Genomic DNA, 22,995 nt, shown 5'->3' with positions numbered 1-22,995 from the left:
CCCATGGCATTACTGTGTTATTAAAACCGTGACTTTTTTTTTTGAGAGTGTGACGTTCTTGGCAACAACTATGTGCAGATCAACAGTGGATAATATATCGAGCGTGGGAGAGTGTACGACCATGCAGCGTTAAAAGCGTGGAAGTATTTACTTTACTTTGAGTTCGATTACGTAAAAAGTGACAAAAACATTAGCGTCCGCTGTTCAAAGAAAACTTATTTTAACAGCGAAAAATCCCCCTAAGCTTCCGCACAAGCACTGATTAGGCTACACTGCATGGGAATGTGAAATTCACAGAGAAACTCAGGATTCCTCCACTGACATGACGGCTGCAGCACACCTGCACCAGGGCAAACCTCCGCCTACCCCACTCCCGCTGAACAGGTGAAAATAGAGCAACAGGACCACTGATTCTTTGATTTTATTTAATTTCTGCTGTGTTTTACTTGCATCTATTGGAAAGAGTGAGTGTAAACAAAACTAACAATTTTATTTTATATGCTGGAGTTGTACAGAAAATGTGTTTAAATGTTAAACAAATTTCTTCCAGTCAGAGTGTCACGCCGGGGTGCGCCGGTGTGTGGAAAGAGGTAGACCCAGATGCAGACACGGTGGAGACAAAAACGTAGTTTCAAAAAATAAGCGAGCCTTTATTGGCAGATGGCAAAGAAAGACCAGCCACTCGGGAAACTAAGGTGGCTATTGAAGTCTGTATCTAAGCGGCTGAGATACTCAGTGAAAAACTATGACAAACTATGAACACTGAGTAAACTAGAAAACACAGAGAAACAATAAAGCAAACCTAAGTAAACTGTGGTGAGGTTAACAGACGATCCGACACTGACTGAGGGGAAACACACAGACTAAATACACATGAGGAATAATCAAGGGGAGTCGGATCACATGGGAAACACGGCTGACAACAATTAACATAATGACAGGACACGTGAAACTAAATACAATAAACACAACACACCAAGCTCTTTCAAAATAAAACAGGAAACATAAGAAGACACGGCCATGACTTGAATCTTACAACCAAGGAAAACTTGGACACAAAACATGGCAGAATGAAACTAAATAAGCTGAAATGAAAACTAGACTAAAAAGAATAACAAAACACCAGAAAACTCAACATACTGGGTCACATGACCCAGGGCCGTGACACAGAGAATGTTGCATATAATTTAATTTGTGCTTGATGCATAAAGTTAAAAGATTAAAACTAATAAAACAAGTTTTGAAAAGAGACTTTTTCATTTGATGACATTTTATATGATGGATTATGCAGAAATAGTTGAATTAGGATTGAAGCGACTGAAGATCTATCGTTCATTACCTGTTCAGGGTGTAAATCGTGTTTTAAAAAGTAACTAAGTAACTAATTACTTTCAAAAATAAGCAATCAGTAAAGTAACTGTATTACTGTTTGGGGAAGTAATTGGTAATTAGTTACTGGTAATTGTAATTAACATGCTCCACCTCCACCCTCCGACACAGGTTGCTCATCTGCTCGGGCAGCCGGTAGATTCACAGCCTGGCAAGTCAGAATCATCGTCTATACGCGCCACTCCTCACCTCACCCGGATTACCAGACATCTCAAAAGCCGGCTGTGGTGAGTAATAAGGACAAATTTTCTTTACCCACTCTGTCTGTTTGTTTGATAACAGTGGACAGTGAGACTGCAAATGCTGAGGTGGCGCAGCCTGTAGCTAGTTGTCTGCGTGCTGGAGGGGCCCGCTCGGCCTGAGCTGGAGGTTTGCGCACCAGGGGTCTGGATGCTGGGCGCCCACTCAGCCTTAGCTGGAGCTTTAAGCGCTGGATAGGTCAGCTCAGCCTAAATCGGAGGTTTGAGCACCAGGGGTCTGCGAGCTGTCCATATCTACTACACAGCAAAAATGCCAGTGTTGATTTTTCAGTGTTAGTAGAATTCAACAGAGTTCCGAGTTAGTTCAACACTTAATCGAGTTAAAATAACACATCGGGAGTTGATTCCTGAAAAGTGTTGGTGTGGATTTTAGTCGTTACTGCATTTTAACACTGTGGGTGTTAAATTAGACCACACCTTCATTTCCTGTGGAGCTTCGCATTTCAGAATCTTGATCGCCATTTTTTTCTTGCTGCTGCGGTAAGTTTTATTCGGTTAAATATTAAGTTTTAGATTGATGTTAGAACAAGTAACATGATAACTAGTAAAAAAAATAGTATTTATATCAAAATACATCATCTTTAAGTGTCATATTTGAATTTTAACTGTTTTTGTTTAGCTGGGCTACTGCTAGCTAGAACTCTGCAAAGTACCAGTTACTTTCCTAATATTCATTTAGCATAATCTGGCTATTGGCAGACTGTAATGAATATTACTTAATATATGTCACAGTTTTTATTAAATGCCTTTTATTTATTTTTTAATTAAACTGCCAAAGCCTTAGGGTCAGTGGTCTCAAACTCCCGGCCCAGAGGCCACTTGCGGCCCACGTCACCCCTTCTTGCGGCCTGTATATTGAGGTGAAGAAGTATAATGCAATTTGGCCCTTGAAGTGACTTTTTTTTTGGTCATTAGCCAAAAATGATTTAATATGAAGGCAATAAGGGCAGAGTGTTACAGGCCCTCATGGGCAGTGTAGTCCGTGCTGTAGGGAGAACGTTGTGTGTTTGAGCGAGTTAGGGAGAAAGTAGGAGCTGTTACCGAGGAGAAATGGAAGAAGAAAGCATGTAAATATAATAATAACCACTGCCGCCAAAAGGAGTGCCTGGTTGTAAGAAAGCTGTTAAGACTCGACTTTACACTGTGTTCGCTGACAGTAAAGCTACAAGCCCGACAACCCGACGTATTAGCCAGAGGTCTCTTTACCACGGTTCAGAGCCGCGGACCTGGCCGAGGTAACAAGAGAGTACAAGCATGTGGAGGGATTGGCTTTGTTAGTTCAGTGAGAGTCAAAACTAATGTGTACACTTATTTTTATTCTTATTTTCTAGTCTAAAAATGAATAACAGGGTTATATTAGGGTTTGTTAGAGAGTGGGGAGGGTTTTTATGGCTTAAAATATATAAAAAAAATAGAAATATGGTTTCTACTGACCCCTGCAATAATTGAGAGAATACTGTATTGCAGTCATGTTACACAGCTTGTACTACTTAAAGATGGACCAAGGATGTTTTTCTTAACAAAATGAATTTTAGCTCAGTCTAAAGGGACTAGACATGCTAGATATTTTGCAAAGAAATGGTGTTATATGCTTGACCTTATTCTACTCTTGGAAGGTGGTGATATGCTGGTTCCTGACAAGAGATGAAGAAATCAAAGTCAGCTTTTCAAGACAGCCCCAAGACTCCTCGCAACCTGTGTTCAAATGTGAGGCTGTTGTCAGGTGATGAATGCAAGGAAGAGGCACTCAACTGACATGAAACATGTCAAAGACAACATGAAGGTGACATTTCAACATAGGCAAAAAGTGGTTCAAGAACCTGCCACAGCTTCTACTGTCCTGGACCTTTTCCCAAGAGTTCTGTACACCTGGCTTGGTAAGGCATAAAATGATTTAGTGACAGCTTTGTGGTTCCTTTGTTTGTTTTCTTGTTAATGTGTTGTTTCTGTTGTTACACTTTGTGTTTAAGGTTGACCAAGACTTCACAATGCTGTTTGTTGGGGAGGAAGTGTCTGCTAAGTTCCTTGCAAAGTGGCCAACCAAGCCAAGGATCATCAAAGATTGCAAAAATCTGTCTCAGAGTACAGAATTGGATGAGCTGCTCATTTCTGCACAGCGTTACTCTGACGAGGGTGGTAAGTGTAAGTTGGAAATGGTAGATTTTGCATGCCTTTACAGCATTTGCTTAATTCCCACAACACAATATATCACTGGACCATACCGGTAAACCTTTACTACAAATTGGAATACAGCTGTCCATTTTCTAAATCACATTGGGTTTCTGTTAATTTGTGTATGGTATGAAAACAAGCTTACAAACATGTTAAACCTGAAATGACATTTAATGTAGTTTGAACACAAAAAAAGTTACGTGATCTTACTATTGTTATGACTCGATATGTACTTCACGTGGTGGCCAGAAGATTTTAAGTCTCTAGAAAGAAATTTGTATACCAAGGCACTGGAAAACTGCCTTATTTGAAAAATTATCGGGTGTCTAAAATGTCATCATGGTATTACATAACGTGGAAAAAATGACTGCTGTGGTCCTTTAAATGACAGTAATTGTGATGATCTTAATTCCTATTCTGTAGTTTGGGACTGCGAGGCGGCTGCCAGCTTTTGCTGCTTCACTTGTACCTCCAACATCTAAGGGAGGGAAGTCTTCAAAGATTAGCACATCAGATGCTGCTCACCACCTAATGAAATTCATCAAGGTATGATTTTTAGAATTGTATATTTCTCTTTTGATGAGAACAGATGCAAATTATCAAGGGCTGATATTTTAAGATGGCAAGGTGATCCAACGTGCAGCAGATGTATCTATCCCAGACAGGCTTGGTGTTGCAGGACTGACATGTTATTGTTTCTATTAAAACTAAATGTACACATTGAAACAAAAATAATTGTCTTGGCATGAGAGTGAAACATTTTAATATTGTCATAATTTCAGGCAGCTATGCCTCAACATCAGATTACCAATTTTGTTTAATGTGAATCACTTGGTTTCTTTCTCTCCCTCAGGTGGGAGGTAGCACGGAGGCTTTTCTTAAGGCTGGCCCCACTCAGCCATTCGTCCTGTGTGTTGGAGAAAGAAAGAACATCATCCAGAGTTTCTACATTGTCCTAGATCAAAGGTCATTCCCTGTGTGACACAGATGGGAGTTGCAGGTTTTGACAAGGCAAAACTTTTCAAGGCACATTTTTATTTGCCGTGTCCTTTGACAAGGCATTGAACAACTTCTACACATTCATCCAGACCACCGTGATATGGCATTGATGTTGGCAGTGTGAAGGAGAGTCCTCGGGTCAGGGAAACAAGAGGAAGTCTTCATTGTACAGTTTAAAGATATCCACTATTCAGCACTTTGACTGGAAATGTTCATCTGTTACATTTGCAAGATACACCACACAAGTTGCTCAGTGTTATTTAAACATTTGAAGTTCCAGCATGGTTTGTACCCAGGAAGGTTTTACGTTTGACCTGTGGAGAGCCTGGATGTTCATTTATCTTTTCGACGTACTCTGATTACAAGCGGCACTTACTCCGAGCACATGGAGACTGTCTTCACTCTGAGGTCATCAATACTTTTGAGCCTGTACCTAACGATGGAACCTCTGTTTCACAGCCTGTAAATGTGGCTCATCCCATGACAATTGCTACACAGGTTCCAGTTGAAAAAAGGCAAATACTGAACATGTGCAGCTCTGTTATTGCTCAGGTACAATCATCAGGAGTTCCTGAAAGTACTGTGCAGTGTTTAGTTGTTTCATTGGAGGAACTGGTTAATGACATCCATGCACATGCAAAACAATCTGTTGTTGACTGTTTGTCAACTGATACCATGATACAGATATCAAGTTGGGATGTATGTTTGTTCTGGTGTTGAAAATGAGATGCCTTTGTTCAGTAAGATTGTCAATATAATTGTTAGATTGCATTGCTTCTAACTTGTAAGGCTTCAACAGTATATTTCAATGATCACTTAAATGCATTTGTTATTGAGGATGGATTAGATGTCTTTGCACTGATCTCTGTAGATGATCTGGTGTACTATAGACCTTATGATAGGCAATTTTCAAATGGCACTGATGACAAAATGTACATTGTCCCATACTGTAATTTTGTATAACTTGTTTATTTGTGGTGTATCAGAATACAAAGTATTTTGGAACGTTAATGTCTTGTATTTCTTTGTAATGGGTAGATGTTAGGGGTTACTTGTAGCAGTAGAGATATCAGATTAATGGGAGTTTATTGTAATCTGGTAGTATTAATGATTTGACTGACACTAGTGTTAGTGTTAGAAAATTAACACTATTCAGTGTTGAATTTTTAAACACCAGGGCTAGTGTAAAGTACTACCAACACTATTCGGTGTTAATTTTTTAACACTTAACACCAGTGTAGAATATTTTTGACACTGGTCAGTGTAACTCAGTGTTAATCTTTAACTCTGTGCAGTGTTAAAATAACACTAGCTCATTGTTAAAAATATAACACTTTGAAAAGTGTTAATTTAACACTCAAAAGAGTGGACACATATAGACACTTTTCTAGTGTTAAATTTAACACTCACAGTGTCAATTTGACACTGGCGATTTTGCTGTGTACACCTGCTCGCCTGCGTCCTCATCCAGCACGGCCTGCACCCCTGCTTCCAGGTCCAGCAGCGAAACACCAGCCATCAGCCAAGGAAAAGGATAAAACAATCCAGCTCTTAGAAAGGAGAGTGGAGGATTTAGAACAGCATGCATGACTGGAGGACGTGATTGTTCCGTGATTATGAGTTTTTTGCGACTTCCCCTGCATAGCAACAACATCACGGCATGTTATACCCTCCCCAGAAAGAATGCCAGGGCACCTCCAGCAATAGTAGTAAAATGTGTGAATCGAAAACACAAAATTGAGCTACTGAGGCAGTCTAGACAACTGAAAGGGAGTGGAGTATATGTGAATGAACATCTCACAAAAAAGAACGCTGATATTACCAGACAAGCCCGTATCATGCGTAAAGAAAAAAAAATCCAAGCAACATAGACAAGAAATTGCAAAGTGATGATAAAGCTCAATGGAACACCAGAAGAGGCCAAGGTTGTAATGATCAGGGATCTTCATGATTTGGACAACTACGGGGGATGATTACACTGTTGTGGTCGGACGGCAGAAGGTCTGTTATGATTTGTTTGCTAACAACTAGCCGAACTTATTCAATGAAAGACACTATTTCCGACTGTTGGAGGGGAAAATGGCAAGTTATGAGTCAGTAGACTGGAAGAGTATTAGTGTGAAGCTGCAGGTGGATATGGAACTGGGATCGACGGTGTCACTGTTAGCAGAGACGGGTCTTCCAGCTGCATGAATATTGAAGATACTTATTATTTAGACGGAGGAATAATCACACATGGGGCATCGGCTTTTACCGGAACATTCACACCAAAAGGTGTCCTTGTTTATTGAACTCTCGGGTATACTCCGCAGCATAACAGGAAGCATCCTTTCAAAATAAAATCACAATAGATGACAACGAGGGCATACTTAATAACCAGCTCAACACCCCCACTTGCACTCACGTTGTCAGCTTTACACGCATTCCAAAAAAAACAGTTTTTCTTTACTATTTGTTTACGCTTCAAAAATATATTTCTCAAACTTCAATAACTTCCCCTTTGTTGCTGGGTTTGTCATAACATCGGCCACCATCAGACCTGTCGAACAATATTCCAATATCAAATTTCCAGCATTAACTGTTGATCTTACAAAATGATACTTGATATCGATATGCTTACACCTCTGTCTGTTAACAGGATTCTTTGCCAATGTGATAGTCCCTTGATTGTCCTCAAAAATCTTTGGTGGTCCCTTTTGATGCTCATACATGCTTTGCAACAGTTGTGTCAAGTACAAACATTCTTGTGTTGTTGCTGCCAAAGCTATGTACTCTGCTTCACAAGTTGACAAGGCAACAGTTGGCTGCTTCTTTGTTCACCATGACACCAAAGTACCTTCTTCATTCAGGCTTATGCAGTAACTTGTAGTACTCCTCCGGTCAGTCACATCTGCAGCCCAGTCTGAGTCACTGTGACCTTGTACTCTCAAATCTTTGTCACTTTTCCTGTAGCACAATGTCTTGTCTTTTGATTGTTTCAAATACCTTAGAACATGTTTCACAGTAGTCCAATGTTCCACAGCTGGTTCCTTAAAGTGCTGTGACAGCTTACTTACAACAAAACTCAAATCTGGTCATGTGCAAGAGGTCAAGTTAATGAGGCTACCTACTGCCTCTCTGTACATTCTGACATTGTTCATTTTCTCAGCATCATCATTGTAGTTCAACTTTTGTTCACAAGGAGTTGATCTTGGTTTACAGTCTTGCATTTGAAATCTTTCCAGTATGTTTTCTACATATCTCTCTTGTGACATTTTTACACAATCTCTGGTTTGCTCAAAATCAATACCAAGAAAATGTTTGAGTTTCCCCATATCTTTCATTTTGAACCTTGCAGTTAGCATTCCCTTCACAGATTTCAAAACACTTTCATCACTGGCTGCAATAATAATATCATCAACCCATATGATCATGATCACTTTGTCTTTTCTTGTGTTCCTTGTGTAAACACAATGATCTACAGGACTCTGCATGAAACCGTTCTCTATCAAATAGTCATGTAATGTCCTGTTCCAGTTTCGGCCTGACTGTTTAAGCCCATTAAGTGACTTTTCCAGCTTATAGACCAGTTTCTCATCTGTTTTTCCTTTTACTTCATAGCCTTCTGGCTGCTCAACATAAACTTCAAAATCTATTGGTGCATGCAAGTATGCAGTTTTTACATCCATCTGATGCAAAATCAGGTTTTCTTGTATCGCACACTGCATCAATACTCTTATACTAGTCAGGTTAGCAGTCGGAGAAAAAGTTTCATCATAGTCTATCCCAAAACACTGGTTGTAACCTTTAGCAACGTACCGTGCTTTATATTTTTCTGATCCATCACCACCATTGTTTTTCTTCACATATACCCATCTACCCCCCACTGCTTAACAGGTAAGCTTGTTAGAGTAAAGGTGTTGTTCTCTTTTAAGGATTGCATTTCATCATCCATAGCTGCTTTCCACTCTTTAGAGTTGGGTGACTTTACAGCTTCACTGAATGTCACGGGTGAGTTACTTATCAGTCTGTAACAGTCTATGTTAGTCAGCATTTGATCAACAATGTTGAAGATATGCGTAGCTTATTTGTGATTTTAAAAATGTGTAGGTAGAATGTAGAATTATTGTAGAGACACTGACACTGCCCTGGATATAAATAAAGGCCTGACTGTGTCATGAACTTAGGAGTAGATTTTAGGAGACCCTCCCCCAGTTTGAACTGTGAAAGTAAGACAAAGAGGAGTTAATGCTGAGTGGAAATTCCCCAGAGGATACCTGGGTGGGGGTCTCAACATTTGTAACTGGATAACTGTGGTTTGGAAGGGAGATGGACTTTTATGACCCGCAGGAAGGCACGTACATAGAGATATACGCACATAGTGCTTTAACTGTTACGCACACACATCCACACGCACACTCACTCACGTGCACTCACACATAAACACAGGTATGCGCACACACAGGCACTCATGTGCTCGTGCACATAGACACAGACACACAGAGTTTGCAGCACACCATAGGGGATTTATGCTGGGGTCGCTTCTATAAAGCTGGCTGTAACTAACAAAGGGGTGAAGATTTTTGCAGAGGGACACCGGCCTCGTCTTCCCTTCTAGAAGAATGTAGCTTAAATAAAGATGAATAAAGTTTTTGTAAAATGACTACTGGGTCGGTGCCATCTCTGGATGCCCGATGAATAAAAAAGAACCGGGGTAAAACTGATTTCCCAACAATATCGTCTCCTGACTCATATTCATTTATATAATCTGGTTTCTTTCTTGTTCTAGAAGGATACCTACTGGAGTTTTCAGTCTCATCACTAAGTGGCATCTGACTGTTCGCTTCTGGTTGGTTGTCAGTACCTGGTTCCTGTGAACTGGTACTGGGGCTTTCCCTGTTCATGTTTGGTCTCTCCCTCACCTGTATGTCCTCATCCTCAGATGTCGTATCAGTTTGTGTTTGCTTTTCCTCATTGTGTTTGGTTACAAACTTAACCAGCCTAAACTTTTGCACTTTAGCACTGTCTGGGAAATAAACCTTGTATGCTGGACTGTTTTTGTCATAGCCTACAAAAATCCCTTTTGTACACCTAGAATCCAGCTTACCCTTGTCTTGCTTGTAAACATAACACTCACACCCAAACTTGAGCATTCTGGATAGATTGGGCTTCCGCCCAGTCAGCAAAAAAAAGTAAGGCGTCTGTCCTGTCCGGTTGTTAAAGCACCTGTTTCTGTCAATAGCCGCTGTTTGAACTACATACGTCCATAATTCCTTTGGTACGGAACTCTCAATAAGCATGCACCTTCCCATATCAAAAAGTGTTCTCCAGCCACGTTCTGCTGTACCATTCTGGTGAGGGGAATATGGGGCTGAAGTTTCATATCTTATTCCATGTTTGTTTAACAATGCCTGGTAACGCTTTGCCATGAACTCTGTGCCGTTGTCTGACCTGATACACTTTACCTTCCAGTGTGGGGCTGTATCGGCCAAAAGATTTCAGTTGCGTGCATTGTTTCACTTTTGTTTTGAGAAAATATACAAATACTGCACCGGAAAAGTCATCGGTAAACAATAATGCATATCTGTGTCCATCTCGTGATTCTGGATCTATCGGCCCTGCTAGATCCCGTATGTACCAACTCAAGAGGTTTCTCAGCTCTTCTGTCAGGGTTTCTATTCCTAGTCTGGACAAATTTTCCCTGGATACACACCTCACAGTTAAAACTTTGGTTGTCTGTTTTCCCCTTGATTTTCATACCTTCAACCACATTTTGTAACTTCAGAATGTCACTATGATTGCAATGTCCCAAAATTTCGTGCCATGTCTGCACATCAAAACAATTATTACACTTATCATCATAGTCACTTACAGTTTCAAGGTAATAAAGTCTGTTGTGCTCATGGATGTAGAACTTTGTACCGTCTCTGTGTTGAAGGCCGTTCCTTCCTTTCTTAAAGATGATAGTAGCTCCATTCGCGGTGGCCGCTCTCACAGAGAAGATATTCTATGGAAATGAGGGAATGTACAGAGCGTCTTTCAGTGTTGTTTTACACTGTCTCCCTCTGCTGTCAATCAAGCACACCTCTGCATCTCCTCTGCCTTCGGCCACTCCTTTACACCTGGTGCCATCAGCTAATTCCACACAGTGTGTTCCCGGCTGGAAGTCGTCATTAAATTTCTTGAACGCTGTTTTATCATTCAGGATGTGTGATGTTGCGCCAGTATCCACCATCAGGCCTTTGGTCCTGATGTCCTGCCGCTGTTGAGGTTCCGCGTAGTCATCGCTCATCCGGAAGACATAGGTGTCGTCGCGCTCTGCGTTGCCGCCCTCCTCCGAGGCTGTGCGCGCTTCATCATTCCGTTGTCGTCTCCTGCAAGTCGACTCTCGATGGGTGTTGCTTCTACAGTGACCGCACCACTGTTTGTAGCGGCATGCTCTGGCCTTGTGTCCCCGCTGGCCACACTTAAAACAGACTATGTCTGAACATGTCTCTCCTGTGGTCACTAGCAGCTGCTGCGGGTCTCGCGCTAGGTTGCACTCTCGCCTTCATGATGTTATCCTCTTGTTCCACTAAGCGCATTTTCTCAGTGTCCTCATAGCTGCGCAGTTTTGTTTTAAATTCCGCAAACTTGATTTCTGATTCACTTTGCGTAATGTGAACAGAAAAAGTTTTAAATGCTTCTGGTAAACTTTTTAACACCATCGCTACAAGCAGACCATCACTAAGTGTCTCTCCAGCATTTCTCAGGGCTGTAATAAATGTCTCTGCGCGTATGATGTACTCCGTGACGCTCTCACTGCTTGCCTTCTTCAGAGAAGTCAGTTCAGTATAAAGGCTGATAATTCTTGGTTTACCTTTTCCGCATAATAGTCTCTTAAAATTTTCAGTGCCTTGCGCGTCCATCATCGGCAGCTTCTCTCATCACGAGCGATAAACTCTTATCATCCAGGAACTGTATTAACTCTGCATAGGCCTGGGCATTCTTATCTTCGTCATCCACATCTTTGTCATCACCTTTCAATATTGTGTCTTTTAGACCTTGTAATCTAAGATGTCCCAAAATTTTGTCTCCCACAGTTCATAATTCTTCTCATCTCCGTCAAAAACCAACCTTGCCCATCGGCCACTGGGTTCACCAGCACGCTTACTCATGGTGCTAACTTAGCATGCTAGTCCTCACCGAACACGCTGTACTTTGCGACTTTTCTGGTGGTAAACTTTCCCTGGCGTAGCTTCAATATTTTCCTGGGCCCATAACCTGTTAGCAGAGACGGGTCTTAAAGCAGAATCTGCATGAATATTGAAGATACTTATTATTTAGACGGAGGAATAATCACACGTGGGGCATCGGCTTTTACGGAACATTCACACCAAAAGGTGTCCTTGTTTATTGAACTCGGGTATACTCCGCAGCATAACAGGAAGCATCCTTTCAAAATAAAATCACAATAGATGACAATTAGGGCATACTTAATAACTAGCTCAACAGTCACCATTATATGCGGAGACAAGATATAGATCTTAGCCTCAGTTATTTATGGATCAGAAAGAACTATAGGTATGAGTGGTTTCTCCAAATATGTTGTGTAATACTTGTACGGATGTTAATGGGTATGTCATAAGGATAACAGACATTTAAAGAATACTCAATCACAATGACTGAAGATTCGGATTACAGATTACCTGATTTTGAAAATATAATCGATCCAGAGCGGAATGTGCGTATTGCAATGAATGTTACATGCGAGTATTATACTGAGAATCAATTTAGGGATAATGTTGACTTAGGCAATATATTTTCATTAATTCATTTCAACTGTAGAAGCCTCTATAAAATTTTTGTTCTGATCAATGATTTTTGAATAATCTGAAAGGCAATTTTAAAGTGATAGCACTATCAGAAACATGGGTAGATGAGGAAAGGAGTTGGGACTTTCACATTGATGGGTATGAATTATATCATTTAAATAGATCTAATAAGGAGGCAGGATGTGTGGCACTTTTGGTTGATAGTGATTTGAAATGTAAACAGGTTGAATATATGTCTGTGGCTATTGATGATTTAATGGAGTGTGTGACAGCAGAAATAGAAATGGAAAGAAAGAGTAATATTATTGTTACTTGTATGTGTATAGGAGGCCTGGGACACTAATAGAAGCATTCACAGATGTAGTAGAAGATTTATTGAGCAAGGTAAAGGAAATAAGACATTCTGTATTTGCAGTGATTATAATATTGATTTTTAAAATGTCCAATCATAAGGCATCATCAGATTTTTTGAGTTATTATTTGGAAGAGGGTTCTACCCTCTGATTACTAAACCTAGTAGAATAACTGAAAAGTCAGCTACTTCAATTGATCACATTTTCAATAATTGCTTGAAAGCAACATTATAAGTGGTCGTCATAAATGACAAGTGATCATTTACCTGTTTTTGTTACTTTAGATTATAAAATGACACGAAAGGAGGAAGTGTGTGTGGACAGATATAAGATAAGTTTATAAAAATAAGTTAGTATTAATTATCAGAAAGGGTAAGAAAGAGTATTATAATAAATTATTTTACAAACACAAAAATAATGTTAAAGGTACGTGGAATATCTTAAAAAACTTATTGGTTAATAAATATACATCTTTAAATTTACCTACTTACTTTAATAAGAAAAATAAGGTCGTAAGTGATATGAATGAAGTGGTAAATTACTTTAATTTTTTTTTTTTTTTGTAAATATTGGGCCTAACCTGGCAAAACTTAAACAGGATGATTCAGAATGGAATGATGAATGGAAAGGAGATAGCAGAGTGGTAAAGTCTATGTTTTTAGGGAAATCACTGAAAAAGAAATCATAGATATTGTAGCAAAATCTAAAAACAAGACATCCACTGATTGTGATGGGCAGCACGGTGGCACGGTGGTTAGCACTGTTGCCGCACAGCAAGAAGGTCCTGAGTTCAATTCCACCATCAGGCGGGGTCTTTCTGTGTGGAGTTTGCATGTTCTCCCGTGTTTTGCGTGGGTTCTCTCCGGTACTCTGGCTTCCTCCCACCATCCAAAGACATGCAGCTTGTGGGGATAGGTTAATTGGATAATCCAAATTGCCACTAGGTGTAAATGTGCGAGTGAGTGCGAATGGTTGTCTGTCCCTGTATGTTAGCCCTGCGACAGACTGGCGACCTGTCCAGGGTGTACCCCGCCTCTCGCCCTATGACAGCTGGGATAGGCTCCAGTGCCCCCCGCGACCCTGAAAAGGATAAGCGGAAGCGAATGGATGGGTGGATGGATGGATAGATATGGTCATCGTTAAAAAGACTTTGGATTGTATTTCCTGACCGAATGAAAGTGGCAAAAGTTTATAAATCTTTATAAATCAGGAGACAGACATAGTTTTAATAATTATAGACCAGTATAATTGCTATCACAGTTTTCTAAAGTGCTTGAAAACTCTTAGCACAAAGATTTGATAGTTTCATTGAAAAGACCAACTGTTAAGTGAAAGTCAGTACGGATTTAGATGGAACAGATCAACAGCAATAGCATTAATGAATACTATTGAAGACATTTCATCAGCAACACATAATAATAAATATACTATAGGGGTCTTCATTGATTTAAAAAAAAAAAAAGCTTTTGACACTCTGCAACACTCCATCTTGATTTCTAAGTTAAGTACTTATGGTGTGAGAGGAATAGTATTGAACTGGTTAAGCAGTTATTTAGATAATAGGTTTCAGTATGTGCAGTATTTAGGCAGTTTATCTGATAGAATGGAAATATAATGTGGGGTCCCTCAAGGTTCTGTTTTAGGACCAAAACTTTTTAATTTATATATAAACGACATTTTTGATCATTAGGAGTTGGTGGCATTTCTCTGGTGTGGTGTCATGGGGTTTGCTTCTGTTTTCAGCACAGGTAGGCGGGGCCGTGTGTCACGGGATGTTGGCACACCAGGGTACATCAGACGTCATTTGATGGAGTGTTATTTAGGAGCAGCACGACAGACGTCTGGTGTCGGAGTATTGCCACCTCCCCGAGTGGTAACGTGTAATTTTCCGCGGTGTGCATTACGGCCAACCTATGTCTTGGATTTTGTTTGCTTACCTGTTGTCCTGTATCCTCAGCCGGATCCATCACCCGCTTGCCTGTCAGCTGTTCATGAAGCCGCATTTCTGGGATCACTACAGAGATCAATCTCAGCTTTTCTCTCACATCCCGTGAGCTCTCCAACTCTCCCCATATTTATTGCCGTTTCTTACCGGTTGTTTGGTATCTTTCCCTAAAGTTTTTTTTTCCTTTTTCTCATAGATCCACCCTGCGTGTGCGGGTTACCCCTTTCCCTCTGAATGCATGTCAGCCCCCTTCCCTGGTTTCCCTCTGTTTATTTATGAGCGTACATATTCCATCCTGTTTAAATAAGTTTGACACTGTAAATAAAGAGCACTTCCTGCATTTTCTGCACTTCTGTGTGTTCTGACATATAGTGTGTGTGTGTGTGTGTGGGGGGAGTTGATTCAGGTATCTTTGCTTTTCAGCGTTCTCCCCATGCATTTGCCGACAACGCCTCTAAAATTCATAGTTCAATGGGTCAGGGGCCGACCACTTGGAAGGTGGCAGTGGTGAAGCAGGTATGGCTGCCCACACTTGGGCCGCTTGGCTGGCGGCGGCGGCGAGACGTGGGCGGCGAGACCCGTCGGGCGGCAGGTGGTTTTGGGCAGGCGGTCGATGGCCCGGAAACAGTGTGGATGTGGGGCGTGGCGTGACCCCTCAGGTGGTTTGGTGGGTCTCCGAGCAGACAGGCTGTTTTGACAGGCCCCTGGAAACCAGCCATGCTGGGCGTGGACATGGCTTGGCAGGCAAGGCCCTCGAGCATGAGGCGTGGCGTTGACCTCTGGCTGCATCATGGCAGGCGGGAAGGAGGAGGAGGCGACAGCAGCGAAGGCGGACCGGGGCGTCGACCTCTGGCTGGGTCGTGGCAGGCGAGAAGTCGAGCAGAGGGGCGCAAATAGGGGAAGTCCAGAAACCACCTCTGGCTGGGCGAAGAAAGATGGGACCAAATGGCAGTGGTAATGGTCCATTTGACCTCTGGCTGGGAAAGAGGAAAGAAAAACAGCTGAGAAGAGGGACGGGGAGAAGGGCAAAAACCAAAACCAACAGAATAAGCAGGGACCAGGCGTGAGGTAGGAGCCAAAAAGGGTGTGGCGCACCTGTGAGCATGAACGCCGTTTTTTAAAAGGTTCCTTCATGTAATGATCTGCTAGAGGGGGTGGGGGGCCACTGCCTCGACCTCCAGGGCCTCTGGCTGAGAGTAATAAACACCATCACAATGATATATGGGAATATGACAGTAAATACTAAATAAGCGTGTGTGCACCTGTGAGCATGAGCATCCGCTTGTTTTAAAAGGTTCCTTCATGTAATGATCTGCTAGAGGGTGTGGGGGCCACTGCCCGACCTCAGGGCATGAAGCAGGTATGGAGGAGATCAAAACTCCAGACATCCAGAGCCCCCAGAACACAAGAGACCAAGGAAGACCAACAGAGGGCAGCGCCACTATCCCAGAAAGAGCTGAGGAGAGTCCCAGATGAGGGGTCACTCAGCAGCGAGCAGAAGCCGGGGGTTGCAGTGGCGTGCCTCTGAGCTGGGCCAGAGCCTGGGACCAGGCGAGGCACCTCCAGCTGATGTGGCATGGTGCTAGACGGGCGGTGGGTACCTGGGCGCCCACCCCTCAGGCCCTCCAGCTGATGTGGCATGGTGCTGGACGTGCCAAACCTGGAGGGCCTGGGCCCTCTAGCTGATACGTGGCATGAGGCTGGACAGATACAAACATCTATTCTTGGGCAATTACTCCAGCAATGAAAGAAAACTGCTCCGCTGCTCGGGGGATCGCTGGAGGGGACGGCGTGATGCGCTTTCCGTTTTCTCCCGACTCCGGAAGGAGGAGACCCCAGAGGCGTGACAGCCCGCGGGGGTGTAGGAAGACTCAAATCCTCCAGCGGACCGGGCTGAACCTCCTCCGAGTCTTCATACTGTGAGAGGCAGATCCTATATGGGCAGTAATGTGAATGTAAGGTGGAAATTGAGGCAGAGGCGAGGAAGTCCTGGATGAGAGGGTTTATGTGGGTGATTGTGGTGGGGCGGGAAGAGGGAGGCAGCTGGAGATGGGGAGGGGAAGCCAAATAGCCAGGGAAGTCCAGAAACCATCCTCTGCAGACGGATGGCTAACTCCTCCTGGTATTCTTCAAATGGCAGCGCAAACTATTCCTGGCATAGAAACTCCACCGCATAGATCATGTCCTCCCGGAGCTCAGCGGAGGGATTATGAGCTGCTGGGTCCATTGTCTGGTCAGGTCGTTCTGTCACAGTCTGGCGAGGGCAGACTGCATGAATTCACGAGAGGACCCAAAACGCAGACTCCAAGGAACAGGGAACAGAACTTGAACGTTAACAAAAAGCGAGCTGTTTAATAAGGCTGGTAAAAGGTGCAAAGAAAAGGCAAGGCAAACTGACGTAAACTAACATCAACCTAAACTGGGGAATCTAAAACAACAATATGAAAAAACCTGGACAAGGGAAGTGAAACTAAATACAATGAACAAAGAACACACGACTCCTTCAAAATAAAACAGGAAACATGAGACAGACATGATTATACAAACTTGATAACATAAGACAGGCAGCATATAAAGGGTGAGGGAACTTAAATACAGGGGTAGAAAAACACAAAGAGAAACTAATAAACAAATGAACTTAGATACCCTAATGAACTTAAAACATCTAAATAAACTAAAACTCAAAACACTGGGTCAATAGACCCAGGAACATGACAGAGAGAGAGAGGGAGAAGGAGGCCAGGGTCGCACGACCTCGGGGGAAGGTGCCTCGACGCGTACGGTCACTCAACCTTCATTCCCTCCCGCTCCAGTCCAAGCGTTTTCAATAATACTGAGGAACCGATGCAGCCCCGCGCACAAGACTTACCCCGGAAGAGCATCAGAAGCGTTTTAAGGGGCGGCTGTGTTTGTATTGTGGTCAGTCAGGCCACTTTATATCTACTTGCCAGCTTCGGTTAAAAGGGGGGGCCCACCAGTAACTGCGAGGGTACTGGTGGGTGGCACCTTTTCTCGGTCTCAGGTTCCCCGCATGCAGCTCTCCGCTGTCTTATCTAATAACACCAAGACCTACCCTACTCAAGCTCTTCTAGATTCTGGGGCTGAACAGAATTTAATTGACAGCGATCTGGTACATCTCCTCGGTATTAAAACACGCCTTCTAGAGGTCCCTGTTTTAGTTGTTGCCCTCAATGGTCAGCCCTTGCCCTCGGTCACCCATGACACGGAACCTATCTTATTAATTCTTTCGGGCTTCATCATAAGTTTCTCAGGTTCTTTGTTTTTGCATCCCTCATTCCCCCATAATTTTGGGTTATCCTTGGTTCGAGCGCCACAATCCCCATATTAACTGGGCCACCCATCGTATAGAGAGTTGGAGTAGTCACTGTTTGTCACACTGTCTGCGGTCTGCTTTACCACCTCTGCTTTACCACCTCCACCACCTCCTGCTTTACCACCTCCTGCTCCCGAATCAACACCAGAAGATTTGGACCTGTCATCTGTGCTGGAGGTCTATCATGATTTGAGGTCAGTTTTCAGCAAAGCGTCGCGCTCTGTCTCTGCCTCCTCACCGCCATATGACTTTTCTATTGACTTGTTGCCTGATGTTTTGCTGCCTACTAGTTGGCTGTATAACCTGTCTGGGCCGGAGAGGGCTGCCATGGAAACCTACATCACAGAGTCCCTGGAGGCAGGCTTGATTTGGCCATCCTCTTCGCCCGTGGCTGCAGGGGGGTTTTTTGTGGGGAAGAAGGACGACTCTCTCAGACCATTTGTTGACTATCGTGGACTTAATGCCATCACTGTGAGGAATAAATATCCCCTTCCACTGCTTTCTTCCACCTTTTCTCCGTTACAGGAGGCAGTTGTTTTCACTAAGTTGGACCTTCGTAATGCTTATCACTTGGTACGCATATGTCGGGGGGACGAGTGGAAGACGGCGTTCAACACTCTACTGGGACATTATGAGTATATGGTGACCAATGTGCCAGCGATGTTTCAGGCTCTGATCAATGATGTGTTGCGGGATTTTTTGTTTCATCTTTGTGTATCTGGACGATTCTCATTTTTTCCCGTTCACTGGAAGACGACGTCCAGCAGGTGCACTGTGTGTTACAGCGGCTGTTGAAAAATAAACTGGTCATGAAAGCGGAGAATTGTGTCTTCCATGCGGGGGTCGGTGTCCTTTATGGGTTACGTGCTAGAAAAGGGACAGCTCAGAGCTGACCCTGTAAGATCGAGGCCATTGTTAGTTGGCTGACCCCTTCCACACGCAAGCAGTTGCAGAGGTTTTTGGGGTTTGCTAATTTCTATCGGCGGTTCATTAAGAATTTCAGTCGGGTTGTGCTCCCGCTTACTAGTTTAACGTTCCCTGATCGTATTTTTCAGTGGACGCCGGATGCTGAATGGGCTTTTTCGCGGCTTAAGGAGCTGTTTTGCTCCGCTTCCCACCTTTTCCTGTGCACAGTTTCCCCGGACCCATGACCAACCCGATGTGTGAACCTTTTGTGAAGAAAGGAGCGAGAGTGAATGTGATTCCCTTCTCAGACTTTCCTTTATGACCTTGGACCCCCGCTATTCCCCCACTGTATATTTCTTTACTTGGTGACTTTGTAAATAAACGGTGTTCTTTGCATTGAACTGTGCTCTGCGCCTGAGTCCTACTACAGTCCGTGACAGTAGAGGGTCTTTTTGCTATCTGCTTACACATCACATCAACATAACAGTCAGGAGGATATTTTCTGGGCCAAAAGAGTCTGAACACAATGAACCAGAAGTAGATAAATAAGAATCAGTAGTAGAATAAAATCAAATAGTCAAGGCAGGCAGGTGTCTTTGTCTCTGCCATTCCTGGAAAAGGAGCAGATAACGATAGTCGTGAGCGGAGAAGGCAACTCAAAGGGAGACGACAGGACTGTCACGTCGGTTCCTGAAGAAGATCATAATAATGATGTGTTATTGTTGGGGTATAAAGCTTTCTGCTAAGTCAGATGGCTGTTTTCATAGAGGTCCACTGCTGGTAAAGGTAACTCAGGTGTGGCACCACGCCTGAGTTACCTTCACCATCAAGCGTCATGCCAGAAGAGTGACAGGTGTATTGTCTGTACTGCTCCAGTTGTGAGCATCTGAAACAACTTCAGAAGTACATGTGTGAAGGTTTATAAGAACTGCTGGCGCTGTGGCCATGCCTGCTAGGCTGCAAAGTGTGATCGTAAGACTACTTGCAAGCAATTTATAAGCACCCACCTGGATGCCCTCCATGCAGTAAATATAAAGCATGTTCCAGACAACGAACCTGCTCCCAGAGAAAATTATTTATTCAATCTGGATCAATGGTCAGGCTGCTGCCTAGTACTGCTGTTAATATTTAATCATGGAAAGTACCATTTATATTGTCAGATAGACCCTATAAAATATCCTTGCTCTTATTAACAGACTTTACCATTTCTGGTTCGGGACCACTGTCTTCTAAAGGCTGGTAAATCTTCTGGTACAAAATGTGGAGAAGTAAATGTGATGCATTTAGCTAGAAATGGACCAGACAATGTACACTCCAATAGTGGATTTAGTTTACATGGAATATGGCAGTGCAGTTACAGGGGTGTGTGTGTGTGTGTGGTCCCGTGACAATCAATTGTCAGTTGATCAGTGTTCATGACACTTTGCATATTAATGATCAAGGAACTGGCCTCACAGCCTATCCGGTCGTAAAGTCTGACGTCACTGGCCGTGTCTGGGCCTAAACTCCGCTGCAGGTCCATATATCAAATGACCACAATGGCATTACTGAGAGCTGAAAAACTGTCTAAAGTCTTTGATCTTTAATAAAATGATCAGCGTTCTGCTCTACCAGGTGTAACAATGGACTACTTGCACAATCACTTCTGCGTTCTATGTAGTGATGCCCCAGTGCTTCCGGTATGGTTAAACCATGGCAACTTTCTACACTCGCTGCCTACAAGAGCTCCCAAAATTGAACATCATTGATGTTCATCGGATTTGCAGAGTGACGACTACCCCAGCCAGCAAATTAGATAAAGGATTTAAGTTATATGCTGCATCATATATACACAACTACGAAGGTAAGAAAACGTAAATTTACCGACAAAGAAACGTTAGCTAACGTCAAATGCAAACACTACGTTACTCTGCTATGTCCTTCATTTGATGTCAATTCTCTACATTACATGTTTTTTAAACGGTGTTTTATGTCGTCCGAAACTATAGTTGAGGTTTTTTAACTAATGTCACTTTTGTTGTTAGACACTGTTATAATAGCGTTAGGTAGTTGGCTAACTAAGGAGGTAGTTAACTACTTGCAGATATGTCCAATGCAGACGGCTCAGGGACTGAGCAGTAGTCATGATCTCTTGTAAGACTGTGGTCTTCTTGATCGTCAGGAGGAACTAGTTCAGGGCATCGCTCCGTTCTCTCCCAAACACTATGCCGCGGATGTTGAACTTTATAGCCATTCCACTCAAAAAGTGTTGGTACAGCCCTTTAATAAGCCTCCTTCCACCATCAAGGGTTGTTGGCTCTATGAGTTGATCACTGGCAAAGTTTCTGCTGCAGACCTTGGTGTGAGAGGTACTCGTGAAATGATCCCGCGTATGTTTACCAGCCATTGTCTTCTCAAGTCGGAATGGGTCGGAAAGCCATGAAAACTTAGTATGCCATTAAATTTGACTGAAGCCGAACAAAGTGGGACACAGCAATGCTCGGAGTATTTCTTCTCCTGTTTTTGAAAATATTCTGTTTTAAATACTTTCCTTTTATACTCATTCTGAAGTGACATTAGCGTAGCTACCGATAGATAAACAAACATACCGGAAACGCCCAAGCGGTAGTATTTGGAAACGGAAATACGTCACATACCTTAGTGCAAGTAGTCCATTGAGTTTAACATCCAGGCATCCATGAAAACGGAATTTATGACATTTAATGGAGTTAGAAGTTAGCAGGAAGTTAGCTCGCTAGCTTCTATATAAATACAATATAGCATGTCCTGACTGCAGGGTTCTGAAACAAATTAAAAGCGTACAGCTCTGTTATCACTTCCAACATAAATGAAGACAGAAAACTAAACAGCAGTGACGTTTGTAGGATTACTGAAGTTTGGCTAGCTGGTATGTAATGATGTGCTACGTGACTGCTAGCAACACAGCTATGTTAGCATGATATAAACAAGCTAACTTTTTTTCCACTCGATAAAAGTTAACGTGAGTGTTCTCGGTGGTCAGGAACAAATGTAATCGCATGGCAGGATGCTGTAAAAGGACCAAACTTCAGCCAGGAGAACAACTGAGATACTCCATCCACAATACGAGGTTAGTCATTCATATACTGCTGGGCTGTAGTTACATCGTAAGGTTTTAAAAACTGAGCTTAAATAAATGATTAGCGGTAATAAAAGCCGAGGGAGGTCAACAGTGATCAATGACTGTTTTAGGAGCTTTTTGAGATTAAATAGAAGAGAATACAAAACATTAAACATGCTAACAACACAAAAGCCATATTAAACTACTTTAGGCCCGGAAGTAGGATTCGTCAAGTCATCACTTAACGAGCGGATTGTTCATTCATTATGCAAATGTACTGTTTATAAGATTGGAGAAACCTGCAGTCAGCTGAGACTGAAGAAGTCTCTTGGATGAGTGATGAAACGTTTGTCCCACTGAAAACGCTACGTCCAGATGAACAGAATCAACTTCTGGGATTTCCTAACTTGGATGATTGAGCATGCATCAAGATGTTACCCACAATTACTTAGGTACACGAGAACAAAGGGACAGCAAGTCAGTTTCTTACAGAGGAAGAAATAAATAAATAATTATACTGCAATTAATTTTAAGCAGTGTGTAATTATTCAGAAAAAACGGAAAGATACATCACATCTTTCTACATTTCATTTTTCATAGGATTCAGTTAATCTTTAACACACTGCCTGGATGAAAACGACTGAAATTTATGACTTAAAATAAAAGTATTTTTACTGCAATGTAGAAAAAATGTAGGTTTGTCTCTTCATGAAGCAAAACACACTCACATTCTGGAAGAAAACAAAGACCACTGAAAACTTTACA

At 42.5% G+C, this 22,995-nt stretch overlaps 1 long non-coding RNA gene across 1 annotated transcript; it reads left to right on the top strand.

Annotated features, from left to right (window-relative positions):
- The first annotated feature begins 2,109 nt into the window (after window positions 1-2,109).
- Window positions 2,110-4,785, top strand: LOC120441891. Its single transcript, XR_005614356.1, has 5 exons — window positions 2,110-2,129; window positions 3,266-3,526; window positions 3,620-3,785; window positions 4,245-4,367; window positions 4,675-4,785. It is a non-coding gene; the product is annotated as an uncharacterized LOC120441891 (long non-coding RNA).
- Window positions 4,786-22,995: the final 18,210 nt, after the last annotated feature.

The sequence above is a fragment of the Oreochromis aureus genome, linkage group 9, assembly GCF_013358895.1.
Source record: "Oreochromis aureus strain Israel breed Guangdong linkage group 9, ZZ_aureus, whole genome shotgun sequence".
Lineage (NCBI taxonomy): Eukaryota > Metazoa > Chordata > Actinopteri > Cichliformes > Cichlidae > Oreochromis > Oreochromis aureus.
The sequence above is the reverse complement of the archived record's forward strand: the minus strand, read 5'-3'. Positions and strand labels throughout refer to the sequence as shown.